Here is a 27,591-nt window from a genome sequence, read left to right on the forward strand (position 1 = left end):
GGTGGAATCTAGACGGGATTTGGAACCGAGGACACACTACCTCCATCAATTGTCTAAATCCCACTGCACTAATGTCGGATACCGGACGCACGTCTAACACCAACATAGCAGTCAAGGCCTCAGTTATACGTTTTGCTTCAGGATGACTGCTGTCGTACTTCATCCTCATCGCTAGGGACTGTTGGAGGGTCAATTGTTTAGTAAAAGTAGTGATGTTCCTACTTCCTCTCTGGGATGATGAACAACTCCCAGCAGCAGCAACAGCACTAGGAGGAAGTGGTTCTTGATCTTTCCCTATTTTATTTTTATCGGAGAAAGTTTGGTCCTCCATTTATGTTATATTGATATATATACGTGCGGCTAAAGCGCACACAAACACAGAAAATATTTTTTTATTTTTGCTGGAGAGTAGTGCACTTTGTGGGTTACACCACCCTTTAAGAAATGAGCCAGCCGGCTCTTTACTTATGGGACACAGGCGCACGCTTGGCGCTGCTCCTTTGTTGATGCACGTGCAGCCACAGTGCACACAAGTCACAAACACAGAAAATATATATTTTTTTGGTTTGGAGTGTACTTTGGGGGTTACAGAACCCTTTAACGGTCAAGCCAGCCGGCCCTTTACTTATGACACAGGCGCACGCTTGGCGCTACTTTGTTGATGCACGTGCGGCTACTGCGCACACAATTCACAAACACAGAAAATAATTTTTTTTTTGGTTTGGACTGGAGTGTACTTTCGGGGGATACAGCACCCTTTAACGGTCTAGCCAGCCGGCCCTTTACTTATGACACAGGCGCACGCTTGGCACTACTTTGTTGATGCACGTGCGGCTACTGCGCACACAATTCACAAACACAGAAAATAATTTTTTTTTTGGTTTGGACTGGAGTGTACTTTCGGGGGTTACAGCACCCTTAACGGTCAAGCCAGCTGGCCCTTTACTTATGACACAGACGCACGCTTGGCACTACTTTGTTGATGCACGTGCGGCTACTGCGCACACAATTCACAAACACAGAAAATAATTTTTTTTTTGGTTTGGACTGGAGTGTACTTTCGGGGGTTACAGCACCCTTAACGGTCAAGCCAGCCAGCCCTTTACTTATGACACAGGCGCACGCTTTGCACTACTTTGTTGATGCACATGCGGCTACTGCGCACACAATTCACAAACACAGAAAATAATTTTTTTTTTGGTTTGGACTGGAGTGTACTTTCGGGGGTTACAGCACCCTTAACGGTCAAGCCAGCCGGCCCTTTACTTATGACACAGGCGCACGCTTGGCACTACTTTGTTGATGAACGTGCGGCTACTGCGCACACAATTCACAAACACAGAAAATAATTTTTTTTTTGGTTTGGACTGGAGTGTACTTTGGGGGTTACAGCACCCTTTAATGGTCAAGCCAGCCGGCCCTTTACTTATGACACAGGCGCACGCTTGGCACTACTTTGTTGATGCATATGCGGCTACTGCGCACACAATTCACAAACACAGAAAATAATTTTTTTTTTGGTTTGGACTGGAGTGTACTTTCGGGGGTTACAGCACCCTTAACGGTCAAGCCAGCCGGCCCTTTACTTATGACACAGGCGCACGCTTGGCACTACTTTGTTGATGCACGTGCGGCTACTGCGCACACAATTCACAAACACAGAAAATAATTTTTTTTTTGGTTTGGACTGGAGTGTACTTTCGGGGGTTACAGCACCCTTAACGGTCAAGCCAGCCGGCCCTTTACTTATGACACAGGCGCACGCTTGGCACTACTTTGTTGATGCACGTGCGGCTACTGCGCACACAATTCACAAACACAGAAAATAATTTTTTTTTTGGTTTGGACTGGAGTGTACTTTCGGGGGTTACAGCACCCTTAACGGTCAAGCCAGCCGGCCCTTTACTTATGACACAGGCGCACGCTTGGCACTACTTTGTTGATGCACGTGCGGCTACTGCGCACACAATTCACAAACACAGAAAATATATTATTTTTTTAGCACTTGGGGGGAGCACCCCTGATGGACAGAGCACCCCCTGGACAACACTTCAGCACCCCTTTAGGACTGGGACACTGCACAGGACTTTGGAGTGGACACAGCCCCTATGGAGAACTGACTGCACAACACAGTCCAGCCAGCCCCTATGGACTTTGAAGTAGTGGACACAGCCCCTATTAACAACAGCAGCACAGCACAACACTACACTACACAGCCCTAACTCCCACCCTCCCTCTTCACTGTCCACAGCCGAGTGAGAAAATAGCGCCGACGTGTGTACCTTATATAGGATCCAAAACCCGCGAGACTCGGAAGGCGGGAAGATGACGTTTTGCCTCGATTTCAGATCCGAGTCAGGCGGGAAAAGTCGAGCCTGACTCGGATCGGACTCGGATCGGGGGGGCTCGGGGGGGTTCGGATTTCAGAAATCCGAACCCGCTCAGCCCTAGTTAAAAGCACCAAGTGTTAAATGCACAAAGTGTGCTAACAAAACAGTTAATCAAACAGTTATCCTGCATGAATATGGACTAATCATCTGTTTATTTCATTTCATCCCTCAGGTACTGTATGTGACTTCATCTCTCATCCTGCTTACTGCACCAATACTCTGCATAGACCTTCATGCAATCATGTGTGCTTTTAAATGTATGTGGCTTCATCTCTTGCATAGATTTGTTTTTACCTGTATAGTCTATATTGTTCAGTGAAGCATAGTTTATGGTATATATCTGGCCTGGTTTTTGCTCCAACTCAGAGCAAGTTATCTCCTTTGATCAGCAGACCAAATGACTCAGATGTAGCCTGTCTTAATAAAGGATATCACTCCTTTATATTCAGTATAAGGGCAGCTGTGGCTGTTTGGCAGCTGTGGTTAAAAGCGCCAAGTGTTAAATACACAAAGTGTGCTAATATAACAGTTGAACAAACATCTAAGATAATGTCAGATTAAAAAACTGATTTCTTTAAAATTTGTCTAAAAGTAACTAACCTAAAACTCACCATGTACAGTACTACACATTTCTTTTCATCAAAATACTCCTTTATATTTTCTCTAAGGATATAACATCCTTAACTCTCCCTGCATCTCACCTCTCTGCAGTGGCAGAACTATGGGAGACAATGGGGATAATGGAGCTCTGAAGGGGCGCCTCTTCCATTGTCCAAAATATATTCAACCCGCTTTGAAATGTAACTACATACCCGATGTGTACCGTCATGGCCACCCAATACATGGCATCCCTTCCAGGCATCTGAGAAGCCACCATACACTAGGTGAGAGTTCCATGTCAGACCATCAGCTCCTGCCTTTGTCTATCCATAGCCTGTCTGCATGTGAATTGCTACATTACAGTGTCAGTGGCTGTAACGGAAACGGGGGGGGGGGCACCAAATTATAACTTGCCTCAAGGCATCTGGGATGAAGTTACGCCACTGCCTCTCTGTGCTCATTGCAGCCATATTGATTCACTCACATCTATAAACTAGTGAGCTTTCTTTTCATCATACATTGACTATTACAACCTCATTGTGTCACTATGAAAAACTTTTACACACCTCCTACAACTATAGCTACTTCTCTATCCTCCTGCTTTAATTAGCTGGGGACATATCACATTTCCAGGCCCCACACACATACAGCAGATTTACTATGGAATAAATATCATGCAAACCTCATGTGTCCTCCATCACCCTCCAAATCAATAAATGTGCCTTATGGAATCCACACTCGATTACAACTTATCATTATTTTACATCTGGACATCTCTTTACAACAACTACTTTCACCAGTTTCTATATTTATCCGAGACTGCTGGTTCACACCTTAACCAAACTCTTTAAATAGCCCTTGATGAAGTGGCTTCAGCTACCCATCAAACTTCACATACACCCAAATAACAACCATGGCTTTCCACCCCTACACTACCTACAATAACTGTCACATAAAGTAGAATGTCAGTGGCATAAATCTTAATCCAAATGACTTCCTCACATACTGTAAAATAGGAATCCACCCATCGGTCTCCTAACCCTCTGTCCCATGCTCACTGTCTACCCCATCTGTGTCACTCCTGTCTGCTCCTCTCCTTTAGAATGTAAGCTCTCATGAGCAGGGCGCTCTTCCCTCATGTGCTTTTCCTTCCTTTACTTATATTGTTATCTACTCTATACTCCTTACAACAGCACCTAACCCTTAACTATTGCCATCCTGCTACTATTGCAGCAATGTTTATATACCATGTACTATGTAAGGCATTGCAGAAACCCTTGTGGTGCCATATAAATAAAGGATAATAATAATAATAATGTGTTTGTTTGTTTTGTTTGAAAAGATTTAGAAAAGTACTGACAATCACCATTTTTACTGACATAAATTACTCAATACAAAAACTTAGACAAAGTAGGAGCCAGCTACCATTAAATTCAACTGGAAAGTGGAGGATGCCAAAATAATCAATTTGCATTAAAATGCAATGCATACAGGAAATGATAATCAGGGGATCACTAAACCAGACTGTGAGACCTTAACTGGTTGGAAATATATATCTAATCTGGAGTGGGGGCTCACAATTTGAAAATTACAACCATCATGGCCATTGCAAAGTTACTTGGTGTCCTAGACAAAGCTTCACCCTACCTCCCCTTCTCCCTCAAGACCAACTTCCCAACACCTCACACACTTGTCCTTTCCAAAATAATAACCTTCCTACTCCTGACTGGCTGGCAAGGCTGCAGTTCAGATGCACTGATGTCAGATGTAGATTGCCATCCAGACTACACTGTTTTATTTTTAGCTGTGGGAGTTTTCCGAATTTTAGATAAAAAAAAAACTTGTTGAAATCATCCAGCATGAAGGAGTTAAAAAGATCCGCACAGACTCCTAGTACTCCATCTTGACAAAATTATTATGATTGTACCCCTTCTGGATTTTATATAATTGCTATTTATCTTTCACCAAGGGGGGTGCACCCAGGAATAAATTGGATATGAACAAAAGGAAAAGAAAGAAGTATTCCTATCACGGTGCACTCAAAAACAACCACATATAATTGATTTCTAAATCCACATAACCATCAGATATAGTAACATTAGTGAACCATATTACACCAACTTGTTTTAAAATGTAACCTTTAATCAATCCTTGGATTGGAAACAGCTAAATATATTTGATTTTTCTGATTTTAATATATTAAAAACAACTATATCTTAAATCCACCCCACGATTTTTAATGTTTATAAATCATCCGGACTAGTGGTAATATGTCCCTCCTGAGCGTCTGTAGACAACGGACTTCTATTATATCAAAAGGTATAATCACTCTGGTTATATATAACCAAAATTAATATCTTAGATAGCACACTCTCAGATCACAATTTTGCAGGCACCATTCATGTATTGAGATGCATATAGCGATCTTCAGCTTAATTAATGACACTAGCATCTCATGCAATCTTCAGCTCAATTAATGGCACTAGCGTTTCATGAGTAGTTCTAAAGATCAAATTATGAGTGCATACTGATCACTGTCCTATAGTCTTACAGACGCCCATAATAATTAGTATAGTGAGGATAGTAACGTACAACAAAATCATAAATTCCACATAACAATGTTTAATAGTTCTATATTACTCGGACTAACACATAAATACTATGTAATTTACAAACGTCTGTGAATAACGGATGCGCATTGATCACCATATATTATATCTCTGTTTAATTAAAGTTGTTATTGGTATCCTTATTCCTGTGATCCTAGAAGGTCACTTATTATCAACAAGGAATCAATGTCACTTTGCTTAGCAATCTTATTTTATAGCTGATCTGACATTGAAATCCATGAGGCATACAACTGGCAACAAGTAAATTTATTTCTGACACATATTTTGCAACTGTGGATGCACAATATTCCATTACATCAATATATCATTCTGAACTCATATATCTCTCATGATTATTAAACACTGACTATGCAATAATAATTCTCCGTAGAACAGGTCATATGTGCCCGCTCCATGCCTTACAATAATGCCTATTTATTAATACAGAATATCAGGTCAATTTATTCCGTAAACCGGGTCATACGCGCCCGCTCAGTGCCTGACGATGATGCCTATTAATTGATACTAAGTACCAGGTCACACGCGCCCGCTAATCCCTTAGGCTTGGCACCTAGTATCTTTAATCACTCTGGATATAGGGTCACAGTCGCCCATTAATAAATATCCTTTAATCTCCCAAGTGTTTGTTAGGCTTGGTACCTAGTGTCTTTAATCACTCTGGATATAGGGTCACAGTCGCCCATTAATAAATATCCTTTTAATCTCACAAGTGTTCGTTAGCTTATGTAACTCTGTATGCCAGGTCACATAAACATTTATGTTTTATAAGATGTACCCCTGATGAAGTCCCATGTGGGGATGAAACGCGTTGGGTCTCCATCGTATTTTGACTAGTGTTTGATGTAAGCTCATCAGATTCACTGATTTTATTGAATAAATATTGTTCTTTTTTATTGAGATTGAAGTGTTTTATTCAAATAATAATAGTGGCCTTTTGGCCTGTTTGGGTGTAATTTTGGTGGAAGGGTATTTTTCAGCAACATTACAAGGAATCATTGCTAAACCCTGAAAACAGGATTTATGACCTCTACAAAATCATTTAAAGACCAACAAAGGACTCAATAAATGTACTCTCTGTGAAATGAAAGGGAGATTCATCCTTTGTGTCGACATCTAGGACTGATCATTTAAGTAGCTTCATTGCTGCATTAATTGTTGATTTTTTAATTATTCAGTTTGTGTTATTTACACATTTTGTATTTTAATATATTTTATATTTTGTACATTAGAGCGCCCTTTCTCTTCTTTCTTGGTTTCCATTTCCCTCCACATCTGTCTAACAGAGATATTAGGTGAAAGGTGCAGCCATCCACTCTATTAGATTTAAGTGTTGGTTACATATCAGTATCATCAATAATTTTAGCACAAATAATAGGGTATCTGTGTGTAAAATTAATGAATGTTTAGTTTGCAATGGTCCCATAGTAACTTCTGCTGGTGCCGTCAAAGGTAATGATGCACTTTTCCTGTCGCTCCCACAACCGGAATGGTTTTCCTGGTAATTGTCAAATTTAGAGGAGAGGTTATTAAGTATCAGTCTCCCCTGTATCTGCAATAAAAGTTTGATTAGTACCAGAAACATGAATTTTTACATTAGGTTATTCATTGAGGTTTTCTGTCAATCTAACTGGCAATCTGTACTTTCTGTTATAACCTATTGCTCAGATGCTGCCATAAGTATGGAATAAATTAACTGAACTGCTATGTTTCCTTGGTGAGTGCCTCTCATTTTTTTTAACTTTATATATATATTATGAATGGAGAAACCTTGACTTTCTAGTGTCAGTGAATTTACTGTCTCATGGCAGCTGTGACATAGCTAGCTCTTTACATAATTGGTGTTAACTGATAAGCTACTGTATATAATATCAGCAGAAAGTACTGTAAAATTAACCAGGAACTTGTTATTTCTCTATAAACAGGTTCAAACACATGCTGCAGATGTTTGACAATGGAAGAACACACCCCCTGCCTACCTTCTTAATATGTCTTAGTAAAGTATATACAGTATTTGTAGCTTTAACACCAGTTATTGTCTTTATTAGTTTAATCAAAGTAATTAAAGCAAGTTTTATATTTCTTCTTTTGAAGTGGAAGTAATTTTCTTCATTCTGTTTAGCAGCATAACCATCTTGTTCCCTTGCCATAGTCATGTTATGTTTAAACAAACAAGAAAGAATTTCTGTATTTCTCAAGGTTATATTATTCTCATAGAGCATACCACATTATAATAGTTATGTATTGTATGGTTCTTTGTAAATCTATTTGTTCATACAAGCATTTACAGTTCTATCTATTAAAACACAATATAATAAGTACTTAAAAAAATAAAATAATTATATCTGAAATTAATCTAATAATCTAATTAATCTAATAGGACTAAAGAGATGCTGTTAGCTTGCATCAATATAATAGTAAAAAAACATATTAATGATAATTGCGATCAATTAATCTTTGAAATTTATTAATATTTGTTTTATGTTTATAAATAAATAAAGGCACATTTCTTATCATCTGCATGTATAAATGACACATGTCTAACAGCCCCACTTAACAAATGCTTCTCAAACCATTCCCATCTTGGATCTAATGTACTCAAACTTTGGCCTTGTTATCAGCTTTGCCAAACATCTGCCAACATATTTTCAGTCTTACAATACTGTATATAGCCAAAATCGAATCTTGCTCCACTAGATGAAGATGGTAATGATGCTTCAAATCAACATGTTTGGTTCTAGCATTTATCTTTACACTGTTTGAAAGCTATATACATACTTGATTGTCCTCAAACAATACTGTTGGATTAGCTACTTGATCTCCAAAATCCTAGTTATGTTATGATGTCATGACACCAACTGTGGCAGGCCATTTTTTCCCGCCTGCTGCAGTGCATGGGCATTCTGTGACTAGCAGATGGTCAGGAAGGATCTCTCCTTCCCAGACCTTGTCTGAGCCACTGGTCTACACCAGACAGTGACCCCATCCCCACAGTGGGAAAGTCTGTCTAAGAGGCCCAGGAGTAGTGTTATATAATTTCAGTCACTCACAGTGCCCTGTTAGGCTGCTGTTAATTATTATTAATTAAGTGCCCTTATAGTTAGGCTGCTGTTAATTATATCAATTCAGTGCCCTATTAGGCTGTTATTATATTAATTCAGTGCCTTGTTAAGGAGCTGTCATTTATATTAATTCAGTGCCCTGTTAGGTTGTTGTTATATTAATTCAATGCCCTGTTAGGCAGAAAGTAATTGTATTAATTATATTAATTCCGAGCGCTGTTAGGGTGCTGTTAATTATATTAATTCAGTGCCCTGTTAGGCTGTTGTTATGTTAATTCAGTGTCCTGTTAATTTGCTGATAATTATATTAATTCAATGCCCTGCTTGGCTGTTGTTATATTAAATCAGTGCCCTGTTAAGCTGCTGTCAATTAGATAAATTCAGTGCCCTGATAGGCTGTTGCTATATTAATTCAGAAATGTGTTTAAAAAAACCTCAGTTTAATTCGACGTGTGGGAATGCCTATACAGAGTTGTGATTTTAAGTTTTTAAAAGCAATTGATTTTGAATCAGATGATGAAATTATGCCATTGTTTATTCCTGAGAATTCTGACCTTAAAGAAATTCTGAACGAAGGGCTACTGAGCTTTCACAAGTACAGTTTGAATTTCAGGTGCTGATTTACACATCACAGCCATTATAGAGATTAGGGAGCTTAAAATACACAGCAGTGGCAGGCTGTTCAGAGGGAGGGGGTGCCCACAGATATGAGTGTGAAATTTCAGCACACTCAGATAGAGAATAAATGCATTTCACCGGGACAGCCTAAACTGAGAGAAACAATTATGAGACATAAATTAAGAAATGTAATCACACTACAAAAAATGGGTTTGACCAGATGAGTGATTGTGATTGAAATTGTCATATAAACCAATAGATGAGACATAGCTACTGAAATATTAGGCCTTTAGTAGTTGTCACATAAAAAAGTGTCTCAACTGCTTGTCTGTACTGTTTATTTGGTAAGAGATCATTTTCTAATTTCAGATATGATGCGTTCACTGGTGTTGTAACAAATTGTACTTCTGACATTACAAACTGATTGAGAATTGTACCAAGTTTAACAAAGGATTGAGTAAAAAAACTTCCATCTTCTTCTCGCTGTATGTGGATTCTTTGGTAGTATGTCACCTCTCCAGAGCTGGATTAAGGTCTGTGGGGGCCCCTGGGCAACAAACTTGTGGGGGCCCCTATATACCACCGCTTCTCGTCACCCTAGGATTTTTTTTCCTTACTATTCACCTTAATGCCTCTCTTGCAATGCCCAAGGTAGAAGTGACCCTTATGCAATGTCCCCAGTAATGGTCCCCCCTATACAGTGCTCCTTATGCAGTGCCCCTGTAGTAGTCCCCCCTATGCAGTGCCTCCTGTAGTAGTGCCCCTTATGCAGTGCCCCCGGTATTGGTCTTCCCTATGCAGTGCCCCTTATATAATGCCCACAGTAGTGCCCCCCTATACAGTGCCCCCAGTAGTTGTCCCCCCTTATGCATTGCCCTCAGTAGTAGTTCCTCCCCTATGCATTGCCTGCAGTAGTAGTCCACCCCTATACAGTGCCCCCAGTAGTAATCCACCCCTATGCAGTGTCCTTTATATAGTTCCTCCCGTAGTATTCCTCCAAAAGCATTGCCCCCAGTAGTCCCCCCATGCTCTGCCCCCAGTAGTAGTCCCCCTATACAGTGCCCCCAGTAGTAGTCCCCCTTATACAGTGTCCCCAGTAGTAGTCCCCCCATTATAGTGCCGCAATAGTCCCCCATGCTCTGCCCCCAGTAGTAGTCCCCACCTATACAGTGCCCCAGTAGTAGCCCCCCTATGCATTGCCCCCAGTAGCAAACACCCCCCTATACAGTGCTCCCATGAAGTGGCCCCCTATACAGTGAGCCTTGTGGCCGCCCCCCTATACTGGGACACCTGTAACGCTCCCCCCCACCCTCTATGCAGTGACAGTGCCCCACACTTACACACACACAAAAACTTACCTGAATCCCCGCTCCTTACGCGAGTCCCGGCTCTTCTGTTGCACAGTTGAGAGAGACATCAGCGTCATGACATCTCTCCCATCATCACCAGCTGCGGGAGGGAGCCGGCTCCCCTCTGTTGTGCAGCAGCCAATGAGAGTCTGTCTGACTCTCATCAGCTGCTGGAACATACACACAGCTGCCCCGGTGGCTGTGTGCATGTCACTGTGTAGTGTGGCCGCGCTCACTGCGTGGTCTACACTACACTAGCGGAGGGGACACTAGCGGCGGGTGCAGACAGCACACCGCTGCTAGTGGGGGCCCCTCCGTGTGTGTGGGCCCAGGGACGACCACCCCTGTCTCCCCCCCCTTAATCCAGCCGTGCACCTCTCACAAGTTTTAAGTATCAAAGCGTGAGTCTAGTCGCTTCACTTGTGATCTCTTCTTCATGGGCAATAATCCAAAAGTCTACATGTAAGAGCAGATACATCCATTTGACTTTTTAAAACTTTGAGCATAGACATGGATTAGCTTTATTTCTTGTGATTTCTTGTTGCAATAAAACTTAATTAATTTTACAATTCCATGCTCTTGCCGATTACTTAGGACCATAGAGTGATTTTGGTTATTTGCAAACAAGGTGTTCGTGGTTGTGTTTGACACAACCTTCAGGCTGTATCATGTACAATTCTGCCTCTATATCACCATTAAAAAAAGCAGTTTTGATGTTATAATGTATCACTTGCAGATGGTGATAACAGTTCTGAAAGTATTCTGTTTAGCAACTGGCACAATTGTTTCAGTCCTGATGTCTGTGGACCCGCTCTCCTTTTTTAATAATGTTCTTATGTGATGTATGTCTCTCTATTAAAAGGTATTACACTATATTTCCATTCCTTCTTTTTTATGGGGCATATGTAGAAGATGACATGAGTCACTTATACATGGTGCACACCGAGGAGGAGGAGAAAAGGAAAATTTTGTATTTATGGTAGAGAATCTTGATTTGTCAGATTGTGAGATGGAAGGAAAACTTGCATATGAGGAAAATAATTTGGACTGCTCAGCTATTGGGGAGATAATGAATGTAACTATCTGTTATTTGAAATTATATTTACAGTACCAGTGGGAGAATTCTCTGGACAGTAAATATAACCATTAACTATGGCTATTCTTAATTACTGTAATTACTTTGGTCTGGCTAAGTAAGATTTTTTTTTATAATTTGTCATGTGATGTGTAGTTCCTAAGTCAATACACCAAGCATTTATTTATGTGCCTGTGTTTGTATTAAAAGCACAATAAGCATTAGAAATCTCTTCCAGCTCCTTTATAGCACTATTAGATTTTTGCTTTGCATCTTGTTTCTTTGGGGATTAATTCTGGATTTCTAGATTCTGCAATCTGCCTTTAAGTGACCAAGGACCTGATTCAGACCTGCTCGATAGATGCGATCGCTCGCACCCAGTACATGCAAATTCGGCTAAGTGACGGCATGGCAGGCACTTGCTCGGAAAGGCATAAGCACGCCCACTTTGTTTTGCTGAGCAATCACTTTGCCTCTATAGCAGCCCTTTAGCTTATGAGGAGACGCCCACTAGCGCACGTCATCTCCAGGAAGTGTATTAAAACATTGGTACACCGAGGTCAATCGGAAGCGATCGCAGCGCTTGTGGTTGCCTTACCCTACCACAAGCACTGCGAGGACTTCAGTGTAAAAACAGGCATGTGATGTGTACTATGATGCTGGCTGTTAATTATGCATGCCACTCCCCGTTATTAGAGTCCTGTCCCTGTTACCAGCCACAAAAGGCCTCTCCTGTCACTCATTGCACTGGGCTGTCTTTGCTGGGTGAGTGAGCAGATTCTGATCGCTCCAAGTAGTTCATGCACACACAGAATGAAGTGTATGCATGCGCAGTCACTTACCATCAGCGCGAACGAGCGAGCGGCTCTGAATGAGCTCCCAGGTTTCTTGCACACAAAACATTCATGTGTTTCTTGTCTTTGACAAGTGCTTTTAATTATACAGTCCTGAGCTCTCAATGCAGGGTCAGGATTATTTGCACTTTCTGTCTTGTGAGTGAATTCATACACAAGTTTTCCTTTAACATATATTATGCAGTTCATCATCTGGTCTGGCATCAAGTGCTGGGACAAGTGTCTCATATCTGTCTGGGAGACCACTGAGTAGCAGGGCTGCTATATGAAATACCTTTTCTTCCTATTTATGTTCCAATCTGATTATCATCTACACTGAGAGATATAGGACCTCATTCAGAGTCAGTCGTTGCGGCCGCACGGTCGTACGCCACCGATGTTCGCTAAACTGCGCATGCGTAAAGTTCGCAATGCGCGTGCGCAAACTAGCTGCTACGATCAGAAATTTCTCTCTCCTTGAACACAGCCAGGTCGGTAGTTTGAGTGACAAAATGAGGCGTTTGTGGGTGGTAACAGGGGAAGCTGCTTAAAAACGGGGGAGTGGAGATCCGAACGCAGGCATGCCTAATTATGCGAATGGCATTTTATGGGAGTGCATAATTAACAGAGTAGTGTCATGGCACACGTGACATGGGTGGTTTGTACACTGACCTGATCGTAGTGCTTAAGAGTGGGTATGGTCAACCTTAAGCTCTACGACCATTTACGATGATTACCGATGGCCTCGATTAATCCTTATATGGCCGGAGATGACGTGCAATGCGTACGAGAAGGGGGCGTATTTTTTGTCTTACGGCCGCATCCTCCCCTTGGTCGGCCAGATAACGATCCGATCTTAAGGACGCAACTTTCGAGTGCATCATTTGCATAGCCGGCCCCTTTTCCCTTACGACCGTGCGGCCGCAATGACCGACTCTGAATGAGGTCCATTGTGCTCTGGGCTTTCTCTGTCCATTTCTCTGTGACTAGGCTTAGTCTCTGCTATGCATTTTCACATACTTTCTCTTATGAGCAGCATTTCCATATTCCATGCTTTGAATTTTCCTATCTGATAGTCAGACTCATCACTGTGAAATTGAATTGTGATGAAGCCATGGTAGCAGCAGCCATTTCCTTTGGACTCTGAGTTTTCTTTCACTGAGGTTCTGATTTTTATAACTCTTCATTCTTTTCTTTCTGCAGTCCTGAGCCCATAACCTGTTAGCAGTTACACTATATAGAAGCAGCAGAAAGTATAATCACACATGTACTCTTAATTTCTGTATAAACAGGACCAAACATGCTACAAACTTTAACATTCTGCTTTTTAACAATGGAGGAAAGGAAATAAGTACTGTAAATACTTTCTTCTTTAGTAGTCTGGATAAACTCCCCCCGTAGCTACATTCTTGTATAACTAGCTTTATCAGCAGCTAAACACTGATTATATCTGCATGCATAATAAACACAGTTGAGAACAGTGGTTGCAATTTCCAAATAACACATCTAATAATTGGAAGTCCAGCAAAGTGAGTATACAGAGGTCATGCAGGGTTGCCTACCCTCCCATAAACGGGTGCAGCTCCCGCCCCCCCGGAAAGTCAGGCAAGCCTCCCGACTTCCGCCGATCCCCGGTCCCCCCGCCAATACCTGTTAAACCCCCGCAGTGGGGGAGGGGGAGCGCTCACGCGATTCACGCTGAATCGCTTCATTTTGGCCCCGTCCCCTGCTTCACAATGACTGTTTTTTCTGCATTGTATAGCGGGGGCGGGGCCAAAATGACGCGATTGCGTGGCCCCGCCCCCTCTCACAGCCGCAAAACAACCTCAGCCCATCCGGCCCCATGCCCCCTTTTGCCGATCACGCCCCCTGTTCTGCAGATAGTCAGCAAGTATGAGGTCATGTCATCCACAAGGCTGTGTAGACAGTTGCCTTAGGCCTGGTATTTTAATACATTTTTTATGTCTATTTTTTTTCTAAGCACAGAAGATGGCACATTGACAGTGCCACTGGTGCCTTGATGCATGAGGCACAGACACTGGTCATTACAATTATCTTAACAGTTCCGGCAACAGAGGTTTCTGCAGTTCTAACACTGTCCAGAATACAGGTGGGTCAATGAAGAGAGTATGTGGGGTCTGTGACTCCTTAAACGTGCCTTCAGTCGGGTGCCTTAAAGTATGTAGCATAGGCACTGGGCCATTGGTCATTATGCAAAAGTGACCTAGCTCTCCTAAGTGGGCTGCTGGTGCTTTAATGCATTTTGGAGAGGCACTGGCTGCCTTACACACTGCACCAGTGCTATAGCAGCCTCCACTTTCTTTTTAAACCCAACTCCCTCCCTCTCATCTCCCCTCCTCTGCAGCTCTGCAAAGCCAGAAATACATAAAAGAGTGTCTGGGGAGTGGTTAGGGGTGTAGTGTATGTTATTGATATTTGTGGGAGGGCTAGGGGTATAGTGTATTTTATTGTCAATTGTGGGAGGGATGGGTGGTGTAGATTGCTTGATCCATGTATGAATGACAGGACACTGGAGTTGCAGTAAGCGTGTCTTTACTGCAGGCTAACTTACAAACAACAAATACAACATGGACAAAGGGGGCTTCTGGGCCAGAGCCTGGTTGGTAAACAAGTTACGTCTGCCAACCGGGGTGTGCATGCATCTACAGGGGGTGTAGGGTATAATATTATAATTTATTGCAGGCATGGGGGGTTTAGTATATATTATTGTGATTTGTGGGATTGTTGGTAGGACATTTACAGTATATATTATTGTCATTTGTGAGAGGATGTAGTGTGTGTTATTGTCACTTGTGAGAGGGGGTCTGGTGTATATACAGTATGTTATTATATTTGTGAGAGAAATGGTGGATCAAGTGTATATATTGTCATTTATGGGTGGGATATGGGGCGTAGTGAGTATTATTGTCATATGTTTGAGGGGTGGAAGGTGTAGTGTATATTATTGTCTTATGTGGGTGGGGGTATATTGAAGTTATCTGGGGAGGCGTAAGATGGCAAAAATGACAAGTACATTACCTAATGCATCCTCTCCTGCTCCACTGCCTTCATCTCCATGCTCTGGCCTAATGGCCTCTGGCTTGGTCCCTCCACAGCTGTAGACCCTAACTACCCTCCCCATTGCAAGAAGCACATTCTGCTTCACAAACTTCTTCCAAAGACTCCCCCAATCCTCCCACGTACCTCACCCAGTGTGCTTTTCATGTATTCATTGCATTTATCATTGCCTAACATATTGTCTCATTGCTATTCCTGCATTCTCACCGTTGAATTATCACTGTACACAGTCTCACCTTTTCTTTGCCATATCCTGAATTTACCACTGCATTGTTCGTTTTCTGCCACAGCATCACTGTATTACATTTGCTATGCCATCCGTTGTCTGCCCATCTCCTCCTTCCTGATGCCTCAATATAGATATATGTCCATTGCCTTGTTTACATTCTTGCTCTCTTCCCCATCTCCAAAGACCATTGCCACCTCTAGCCCTCAACCTCCCCACTGGCCCCATCCTCTACTATCTAATATATGTACTATCTAGTCGTATATCTTTCTTATAAGATTGTATTTACTGTTCCCGTGATCCGCCATGTCACTGTAGTCTTCTGCCCTCGTCACCAAAATACCTACACTCTTGTCTCTGTTTTTTTTACTTCTCTCCCACTGTCTCCCCCTCTGCTATTTGCCATTTCCCACCATGTCACCCTACCCCCTCATCATTCCTACAGTTATCACCTCTCTTCTAGTCCTATCCCCTTTCTTATATCTCTTTAGCATCTACTACAGTACACCTAGCGGTTAAAGTGGCCGGCAAAAAACCAGGCAGAATCTGGCCGTTTTTTTCAGGCTCTCAGTGCCTTTCACATGGAATGGCTTTTAAATGTTTTTAGTGTTTTTTTTTTTTTTACTTCATATTCTGGGCATGCGCAGCAGCAGCAGCTGCTGTACAAGCTGGCTGGTGTGTGTGAAAGGAAACATTGTTTCCTATACACCATTGGCTTGTAGAGACGGCACGGGCACAGCATGGCAGCCGTCCTTCTTAGTGGATATTCCCGGCTGTAACACGGCGACCGTGCCGTGCCCTGCTTCCATGTATAACTAAGTTTAAAACCTGGCAAAAAAACAGATGTTTTTTTGCCAGCCGGCCAAAACCGGCAGGTGTGAAATAGCCCTCAGTAGTACACAGGGTGGTCGCCGGGCGGCATCCACAGTACGGGTGGTGGTGGTGGTGAAGTTCTCAAGCTGCGCACTGTGCACAGCTCCAGCATGTAAATGCTATAGGTCATTCATGAATAAGGGACACTACTATGTGGTGTAATGTGAATCAGGGGTGAATCAAGATTGTGATACTGTGTGGCATAATTTGAATTGGGAATACTATTGTGTGACCACACCCCCTTTTCAAGACCATGCCCCTTTTGGTGCGCGTCTACGGCGCGCGGTCCCATTTTTTTTTTAAATGCAGGGGGGGGGATGTAAGTCCACCACTTCTCTAGGACCACTTTAAGCACTGACTACACCCATCTGCTCTCCCTACAAAGCACTCCCACTAAAAGACCTCCCCCTCCCCTCTTTGCTCTCCGAACCTCTTCCCCTAACTCCCACTTTTATTCCTGTCACATCACCATTGCTCCCAACCTCATTCCCATTTCCTCTGCCTTTCATCAGCCCCCACCATCATCACCCCATGTCCATTGGAACTGCAGGTCTGGATGCAACAAATTGCCCTTCACCCATGACCTTATATCAATATCCAAAGAAATCGGTATAGTAAAGAAGAAGGGACACATGAAAGACATAATGGAGAGGTGAACAAGCACAGGGGTGACAGTGGAGACATGTACAGTAGTAACGTGATACATGCAGGAAATGCAGAAGAGGTGGAGGGACACAGGGGAGGTTGGAGGTCAGGTACAAAGGGCAGATAACTTTACAGTATATCATATATGTTTTTTGCATGACAATACATAAAGTGAAATTACTTTTAGATGCATTTACACTCTCAAAATCATAGATATAATACAAACAGAGACACATGGGTGAGTGGGCCTGAATCATTATCCTGCTAGGGCTCCCTAGCATTATAATCTGTCTCTGAATACTGTACTGTGGGCCTGATTCAGACCTGCTCTTGAGCGCATAGCGCTCACAAGCGGGTCGATGATGGGGTACTGCGCGCCGCGCGCATGTGCAAGCCCCGGAGTGAGAGAGAAATTCTCTTGCTCCGGGACTCACTACAAAAGGGGCAGCTGTCGATGTTGATCAACAGCTCGCCCCATTTTGTAGGTGGGGAGGGGGGGTGGCTACACAAACGGAGAAGTTCCCGAAGGCACGTCTGCCATTTGTTGGAGGCACCACTGACATCACCAGTGACCATCACCAGTGATGTCAGTGGAGAGCTTCCTGCTCTGCTAGAGCAGGAAGCTCTCTGGGGCTTGCAACGTATGAGACTCTACCACAAGGGTCTCGTCGCAAGTCACGATGGTCGTGACCATCACCTGGCCGATCGCAAAAGCAAGCGGCCAGGAGGCCGCGACAAAAAAAAAAACCACCCTGATTCAGAGCGAGTGCTCTTAAAGAGCGTCCGGCTCTAAATCAGGCCCTGTATGCATACTGTATGCTGCAAATTTGTGGATTTAGGTTTCCCCAAGACATTAATAGTACACTATAGGCCTAATTCAAAGATGGACGCAAATGCCATCGCAGCTGCGTCTCTCACATATCGCAATTGCAAAAATATGCTAATGACTCACTCACTGAAAGCATCTCACATTGGCCGCTCACACACAAAACCGGAAACATCGAACACAGGGCCTGATTCAGTACGAATCGAAACTGCGATTGCAATAGCGATTACGCACGCAGTCTCACTGCGATGATATGCTAATCCACTGTGATCACTATGCCGTCACAGCACAACATAAGGACGCCCACCTTACATTACACACATCCGTAATACTAAGCAAGACTGCAAAACCATTGGTAACATCGAGTACAATCGCAGCCTCACGCACACTTGCACAAGCTCTGACCTTACTCAGGAATTGCTAACCTCATCGCACGCAGTGAAAGGCCAAGCTGCATATGGCATCGCTGTGGCTAATTTATGCATGCCCCTGCAATGGCGTTCAAATGCACTGGCATGCTTGCGTTTCGCAGACCACCCACCTGTCACCTCCCCCAAACGGTACTTCCTGTAGTCGCTGTGATCGCAGTCCCGATCGCAATGGAGTGTTCGCGCACACGCACTGCAATGCATACAGATGCGCAGAACGCAACAATCGGCCGATTGCGTGCGGAATTGCAGTTGTGTTCGCTGCTGAATCAGGCCCACAGATCAGATGGCCATCAGCCTTCTGATTAAGTCTAAGCTGTCTCAGATGTAGCGGGTCTCCAGACATGCAGAGGGCTCTCCAGCTGCAAGCAAGGACGCAGTGGCTAATTTATGGACACCTAGAAAACAGTGTTTCTAACCATCCCCGTTACCTCCCCCAAACACTGACTACCTGTCACTCACTTTGCATGTGAATGCACCGTGTGAGCGTACTCGCTGTGCATGTGCAGTGTGGCTTACACGCATGCACAATGGCAAACAATCACTCAATCTGGGTAAAGATCTGCATCACATCCATCTCTGAATCAGGCCCTATGCTAAGGGGGGAGTCTGCCCTATGTAAGAACAGGATTTACCTTTCCAGAAGCATGTGATTGCTCCACTCATTCCTCACATTTAGCAGGCGTGGTTGTTCAATCTGCGCTACAATGCTGCTGTAAATATTGTTTACTGTATATTGTATATAGCCCTTCATTCCCTTCCTCCTCCCTCCTGTTGTTATATTGCTTTGTGTGGTGTCCGTACAGTACATTATACCATATGCCTGTCTCCTGAGTCCTGACCTGACCTGTAATCTCCAGAAACACTTCAGATAATATTTTGTTATGTGAGTGATATCTCTGCACTACTACTGTACAATGTGATGTGTTGTGTTCTTTATTTATGATCCATGCTATTGTGTTAAACCAGTGCACATATGAATAAGGGTTGTATTTGATTTTTAAGTGATATTGAAAGAAACTATCAATTTTCTGTATGAATAGGATTGTATTTAGAATTTCAGATGTCCTCTCGTACAGCATGAGCCAAGAATTCTCTCTGGTCGTGTTATTACAAACTCTCCTGTGGAGAGAACTGCAGGTTACATGATGGATTCTGGAGTCAATCAACAACAGAATAGCATGTGGAAACCAGCATGGTGTACTAGCAAGTGATAATTCAGCACTACAGATATTTGGCTTTAACAGCATTGATTAAACTCACAGTTCTATTCTCTGCTCAGTGGAGAAGAAAATGTTATACCTTAAATAATCTCAGTCTCACTTCCCATAATCAAGCTTCTTGACTGAGCTATCCACTGCAGGCGATAACAGACGGAATGTTATACTGATGAGCCACGTAAAAATAAAAGAAAGATTTAATATATCTGTGTATATATTCACAGATGTAAAATATCACTCAGTGAGAAGCAAAACCTGAACTAAATGATGAAAGAGAAAAACAAAACAAATATAGAGAATGTGCTTAATATAGGGCCTAATTCATAATTGTGCGATATGGCACAGCCGCTGTTTCTTTGTACGCAGCGGCTGGGCAATACTGTACAGCAAATATATTAATGCCGCAGGAGGCATCTAAGGACAGAAGATGCCTCCTGCCAGCAGATCCGAGTGCTGCATCCTATGATGCAGCATCAGATCACCATGGTGTCCATTGTTTTTTCATTTAATGCTAGATGTAGCACACTAAATTCATTCTGTTCCAGCGGTTGCAATGGTCGCAACCTAAGGCCATTTGAGACTGGCCACTGAAACTGCAAAGCCAGGAAATTTGCAGACCCTGGACTCGACATGCCCCATTTTGTAAAACTACACCGCGCCCCCACCCCCAAATGGCCACAGCATGGCAATCATGCTGCGGCTTGAGGGCATAGCGAGCGACCACGCAAATACTTATTGACACATGCACAGTATAGATCTTGCGCATTGGGTTTGCGTGCATCTCTGAATCAGGCCCTTAGCACAGCACTTCTTAGCAGTTTTACTCTAATTCATTGTACTTTGTGCCCATGGATTTTTTTACTATTTTTTGATACTTTCTGGAGAAAATCTGATAAATATTTAATTTTTTTTGATTGAAGAATAAACTTTAGTTTTTTTAAAAGAATGATAAACTTTAGTTTGAGGGACAACAAAGCTGGGTCACTACCTGTGAGCGTAGTTTTGAGAGCTGTACTACTTCCTTCGATGTATCTGGAATCAGCAGTAGCTTACTTTACAAGACAAAGCAAGCAGACAAACAGACAACCATGGTTGGAGAACAAATCAGACACAGACAACGATGTAGTATCACATAGCACTGCGTAGACCATTCTGGGGAACAGTACGAGTGCTGGCTTTATTTATACCAATCTGAAACAAGTCAGTCACCATGAGTCAGCTTTATGCATGTGCACAAACAACTTGTTTGTGCCCCCCAATATTGGCTGGACATATAGATAAGATAAACATATGACATTATGACGAATATTCTTGTTGTCTTCTTCGCCTGCCATCTTGGTCAACATCTTCTATCTTGTTATCTTCAGACTGTCCAAGGGTCTCCATCCCTGATAGTACTTTATCTTCTCTACTCCAGACTGTCTGGTGAATAACATGTTTTTCTGAAACTTCAAACTTATGTAAGTCTTAAAATCACTCTTAAAGCGACATACACATAGATAGAGCATTTAATAATCTAATTAAGCATTCCACGCTAACATTCCCCTCTTATTATCAAATGATCTATCTTTCAGTAGAAATGTCCATGTTTCTTTAGTAACTCCTTCTGGAGCCTCTTGATGTTCTTGTTGTTCCTCATCTTTCTTTGGCCTTTATGACTTTTGTTTCCTACCTATCAGTTACCTACGATAACCAGCATATGACCTTATAGTGCCTATGTTATCCATATGTTATCCTAAGGACCACATATAGATAGAGCAAAATATCATTCAGCATGTATCATTGGTGTTTATCATAGGAACTATTCTTACTGTTGCTTGAAGGTCAATCATGCCAGGAGGAAAGATCGAGGAATCAGGTATCTGGACATCGGGGATTAAAGTATAGGCCCCCCTCATATGTAACTCCCAGGTGTTAATGAGACCTCTCCTGGGGCGCGGAGTCTAGTCCACCTGATGGTATTCACCAGTGACCCCTCCAAGCGAGATATGGGCTTTGCTGCACCAAGTGAACAGGTCGCGGCCCCATGATTGGTACCTGGAGCAAACACTGAGTATAATGCAGGAGGACTATACTTTTTACTGGTTACTCTTACTTCAGAATTCTTGATCTTCAATTATTTCACTCGAGCAAGAGCGCTTCTGCTCATCTTCTTTAGTTGCGTACTTAATTCTTATCCTCACTCTGTAGCAAGTTGCCTGATCGATATCTCCATTGTTCACTTCTTACGTTGCGATGCTGTGAACCCAACTGTCTCTTACTTCCAGCTTTACTGCAGTAGGTGTGGTCACTAGCAGCTGGAATGGACCATCGTATCAAGGTTCACGTGCCCTTCTCACATGTCTTTTGAAATAGATCCAATCCCCTGGACTCAATAAATGAGTACTGTCATCAGAGTCTGGATCTGGAAGGGAAGAGAATACTTGACAATGGAGGTTAGTTAAAGTTTTACAAATTGCTTGTACATAGGCAGTTAAATCTCCATGATTATGCTGTAACTGCTGAGGGAAGTAACACCCTGTCTTAGGTACTGTATCATAGCTTATGTGTCTTTACAGAGGTGTTTCCAATAGAGAACAAAACTGTTGGTAGACATTGTAATCAGGGCCTACCTGTTCCTATTGCTTTTTATACTTATGTGCAAGGCCCACTCTCAAATAGCTGTAGGTAATCTTTTTGTAGCTTCTGAAAAGGTTAGAGTGGCCTTGGGATATGTTTCTGTAAGGTCTTTACTTTTCTGTTCTGGATTATATGTTTCATACATCCAGCATGCTGCTGCATCAAATTCTGGTGCCATCCACTGCTGCCACACAATCTGGCTTTCTTTGAACAGTTCATCTTTTCATGCTTTATCTGTAACATGATTAGATACCAAGCCCTTGGTAGACACCCTTGTTGTTCTTTTTGCCCAAATACCTTATTCATTCTTTTACGGCTCCTTTGTTTTATCCACGATTCCTTCTCACCCTTGGAAACCTGTTCCTGGAAGTGCTGTAAGGTGTCCACAAGGACTGGAGCATCTTGTACTTGAACTTAGTACAAAGTTACTGGGTCTTGCAATTCTGCTTTCTTTGCTGCTGTATCTGTAATAGCGTTGATCTTTATTTCTGGTGTGCCTGTATCTTTACTGCTTCTTTCTGATGTTAGTTCAAAGGCAATGAATAGCTGATTAATCAAAGTTGCATGTTTGATATAATTTCTGGTTTCTTCAGGTAGGGACAACTTTGTGGATCTCATACCTGGAACTTTTTTAACTGTTTGTCCTTCTGCCAAGATTCAAGCTTCCTTGAGTGCACACAATTCTTCTTCTTGTGCTGAGCACTATGGAGGTAGTACTGTATATGTTAAGATGTCTGTGTTTGAAGTGCCTGTATATCCTGTGTGTATGCTCCCATTAACATAGTATCTGGAGCCATCTACATTCAGGATTCTCTAAAGGAGTGTCCATTACATGATGAAGAGCCCTAACTTTAACTTGAATGAGGGCTACACAACCATGATGAGGGAAAAAAGTATGTATATTTTCTTTACTACCTTTACTAACAACTTCTGACAACTTCTTCCTCCTTATTACATGATCTGTCTTCATCTGTAATCTCAGTACCTTCTTCCTTATCCCATGATTCAACTTCATCTGTACTTTTTCCTGTTTGAGGGATTATTTCACAGGCTCATTTTGCCTCTTATGAATCATTGATAGGAAGGTGAGTCACTGGATTGAGAACTTGTGCATCTTATGATGGTTCCATGAGATGTGCTTAACGAAGCCACTTCATACCTGGTTAATCTTGCAGTGGACAGGTGCTCGTTCTTGACCAATTACTGTATAAGGTCTTGAATTCAGCTTCTTCAGTTTTACTGGAAATACTCCTGAATTTTCAACTTAGCTTAATTTGCATGATTCATTTTCTTCATTCTGTACTTGAGTCAGTGAATACTGTCTTATTGATACTGGGAGAGTATTTGGCTTCAGGGTAAGTTTGGACAAGCTGTACTGCTAGAAGCCCCACATCTTCTTTCCTTTGGACAATAGCTTATCAGGTAGCTCGGACATCCATTCTGATAATAATGTAGCTTGTGGGGTATTCTGCTGGGAATAATATATAGCTGCGGTCAACTGTTCGTTCTGTTCTTTTGTGAGGCCTGAAGTTTGTACCACTCCATCCGGAGTGTACTTGATACATGCTGTTAACTTGGATAATACATCTGCTCCCAGTAGGTTAACTGGACATTTAGGTGAAAGCAAAAACTTAATTGGTACCTGTAGTTGTTCAGATCCTATCTTCATTAGTACAGGCTTACTTTCTTGTAAACTCACTTCACTTTCTTCAAGTCCAGTCGCTGTTAAACTTTATTAGATAATAGATTGTTTGGTACCTCCTCTTCATCATAGGCTAGTTCACTTTGCTCCGCTCTTCATTAAACATTCACACTGCTGACCAGTGGGTAAAGTCATTGCTTCATTTCTCTTTGCTTCATTCTTGTCTTGATGAAATTGGTCATCAGTAAAAAGTGGGAGGTACAAGGGAGCACCTACATCCTATGCTTGGGTTTGATTCTGTCTTTCCTGCCATTTTTTGTATTTGTCACAATCATTTTTCATGTGAGCCTTTTGTTTGCAGAAAAAACATAAGCCCAGCTTCATCATTTTCTCAGTATCCAAAGGAGTCTTCCCCTTGGTTTTTTCTGCACGATCTTTCCATCTTGTCTTGTCTTGTCTTGTCCCACATGCACTATTATTTTCTGTGCTGCGGTCTTTCCTCTCTGTCTGTTATTTTTCTCTCGCTCTCTGTCTTCTATACTTTCCACTACTTGAAGTACAGAGGGAACTTCCATTGTTCCTGCTTCTGGTTCTATTGGATATGATTTTCCATATAGTTTCAATAATCGAGTCTTACACTTCTTTTCACGTTGTGGATCTGTCATGAGGAAATCTTCTTCAGGTGTTTGTGTAGACTGGTCACGGTATTGCTTTAGGTTTTGCTCGATGTTAGGTGCTGCTGGAGCGAGATTCCCTTTTTTGCTTTGCTGCTCGAGCTTTCATGTCTGTGGTTTCTGTGTCGTTCGTCACCTCTATCAGTTGGTTATTCTTGTTACAAGGGTCTGGCGCGAACAAAACCACTATATCTTGCATACCGGACAATGCCCAGGGTCTGCATTGCTCTTGAGTTCCTTCCAAGTGTCCTGCTTCGTCAATAACACATTGGTCTTGGGTAGGACATATTGGAGGCACTTCAGCTGGTGGTGGTTCTGGTGTGCCCGTGGTTATTGCTGTCATATCAGCTAGAGCTTTCTCTGACCCTGCCATTAGCTCTGGTTGCAATTTCTTGCTTTCTGATATTGTCAGAAGTATCTGTTATCTCTATAACTCAGATTATTAATTCAAAAGTCCTAAAAATACAATGAGCTTCTAAGCTATAACTCATAACGTGACTTTGCGATCATCTGAAACATCCTTTAGCAGCACATAGCTAAACAGGCCATAGCTGTCATCTGTACAATATATCCTAAATAAATTTCTTTCTGCTCAAAAATTCTAATATTTTTAAACCTTGAACATTAACTTTATAAACGTTTACTTTCTCTTTGGTCGACCATTCTTTAATAAAACATTAATCCTGTACGTACTTTACATTTTTTATAATTAAAACATTTTTCTTATTCTGCATTCCTGTCATAAATCTGCATTATCTGTACTATATATAAAAGAATGCAAAAAGTGACATACCTTCCTTATTTGTGGTCGTGCATTCACGTATTAAATATGATGTGCACAGCCACAAAAACTTTTAATAATTTCTTATCTTATATCAACAGCTTGGCTGTTGACGTGACTTAGTCACTCTCCCCCCTCTCTTTCTGCTAGCCGCTTCTTATAATCAATTTTTTTTAGCAGCATTTGAAGGAGACAGACTACCGCTTGTTCGCAGGGTTATTCAACATTATGCAATTGCATCTGAACTAAAAGGTACCTTCTTATACATATAGAGTACTGCCAGATAAACATACATTTAACCCTTTTTAGTTACTGTTTACGTTGTTTAAAACAACTATTACTTTTAGTTGTGTATAATGCTTGTTCTAAGTATCCTTTCTCGTGGATTTCAATTTCCTATTGTGCAAGCTGTGACTAACTTCCCCTCACTGACTTTGTCAAATTGGGGGGAATTCTATGTAACGCACGTATTGCTGTACATCTGGGTGTCTTGCTCGTGGTATAAATGCATTGTGGTGAAGGGGTACACGGAGCATACATATCTGATGCTATTAACAACTGGCACCCCTGATCAAAATCTGCCACATCTTAATCGGGGTCAGTCTACTGGTGACTGACATCCCTTGTCATGGGCTCGAAGTCCCTTTGGAGTCCACTCTCTACTGTGACTTTCCCCCTGCCCCCCCCCCTTTTGGGGTTTGCCACGGACACACACAGGGTGCTCTGCGACCCATGAGGTGCCTTTGGTCCGGATAGTTCAACAGACCACCGGTGTAGGGATCGAATCAGGTCAGCAACACATGAGGCGCCTCTCGTCCGGATACTTAGCCCGGAGCCAAGGCAGCCCCATGGGTGCTACCATCCCTTCTGTCCCGACCACCGATCCTGGACAAATCAACAAAGGCAACCCATCGGGCGCTGCCACCCTTTTGGTTGCAGCTGTGGGATATTGATCAGCAATGCATGAGGTGCCTCTCGTCCGGATACTTAGCCCAGAGCCAAGGCAGCCCACCCGGTGCGACCACTCCCCACTTGCTATTATCTAAGCAACCCAATGGATGCTGCTGGATCATAAATTTGCAACTGTGGGATGTTGCCTGGGCTTTCCCTACATTCCTACTTTCCTTACCAAATGAGGGAATATGGCCAGTATTCCCTTTCACCTTTTGCAGCACTTGGTCACACTCCCCAGCGGGCCTCTAGAGTCCCACTGTGTCTCTAGAGTCCCACCACGTTGGTGCTATGGCTCCCAACCCCTCTTTGCGGCCACCCAGCACACGCGGGGAGCCAGTCAAGTGATGCCTGGTGTGGGCACCAGTTGCCGGTATATATAATCATAGCTAGGGTCCCAACACAGCTGGGGCACTGTATACTTGATCTCTGTCCTATTAGGGCTGTACACAACTGAGTCGGCGTGTACTTAAACTTCTTTCCTCTGCATGACTATAATATATGACCATCTTATTCTTGAGGGGGCTTTTGTTGAGGGACTCCTGAAGGTGAACTTCTATTACTTCGTAATCCCATGACAAAAGACCAGCTTCTATATGAGCAGCTATCCTGCTTCTAAGGTCAGTGTATGAACACACTATATAACCACTAAAAGCTCCTTTTTTCCCCCTTGCATTGGTGGTGGTACTGTCTTCTCTTTACAATACGCATTGTGGGTTTTCCTAGTGGATCTGTTCTGGCTAGCTTTACCCAGAAATATGTACAGTTGGTGCAATGAAATTTAAACAAAACATTTCATTCATTACCTAATGCCTACATAACTTCTAACAAGCATTAATGTCAATTGTTTCTTTTGATCTATTAATACTTAAACTATATTCTCTAGCAGTTCTCATTTAAAAACATAAACATCAAAACATTGCATGTACACTTTCTAAAAGTTATCTCTAACCATCCTGCTGACCATTTCACAATAAAAAAAATATATTCCCAATCATAACTTTAAACTGTTAATACATATTGCATTTTGCATGTGAAAGGTTATACTGGAAAAATGCCACAAATTGGCACTTT

This window comes from Taudactylus pleione, unplaced genomic scaffold, assembly GCF_031769625.1.
Source record: "Taudactylus pleione unplaced genomic scaffold, aTauple2 ptg000296l, whole genome shotgun sequence".
Lineage (NCBI taxonomy): Eukaryota > Metazoa > Chordata > Amphibia > Anura > Myobatrachidae > Taudactylus > Taudactylus pleione.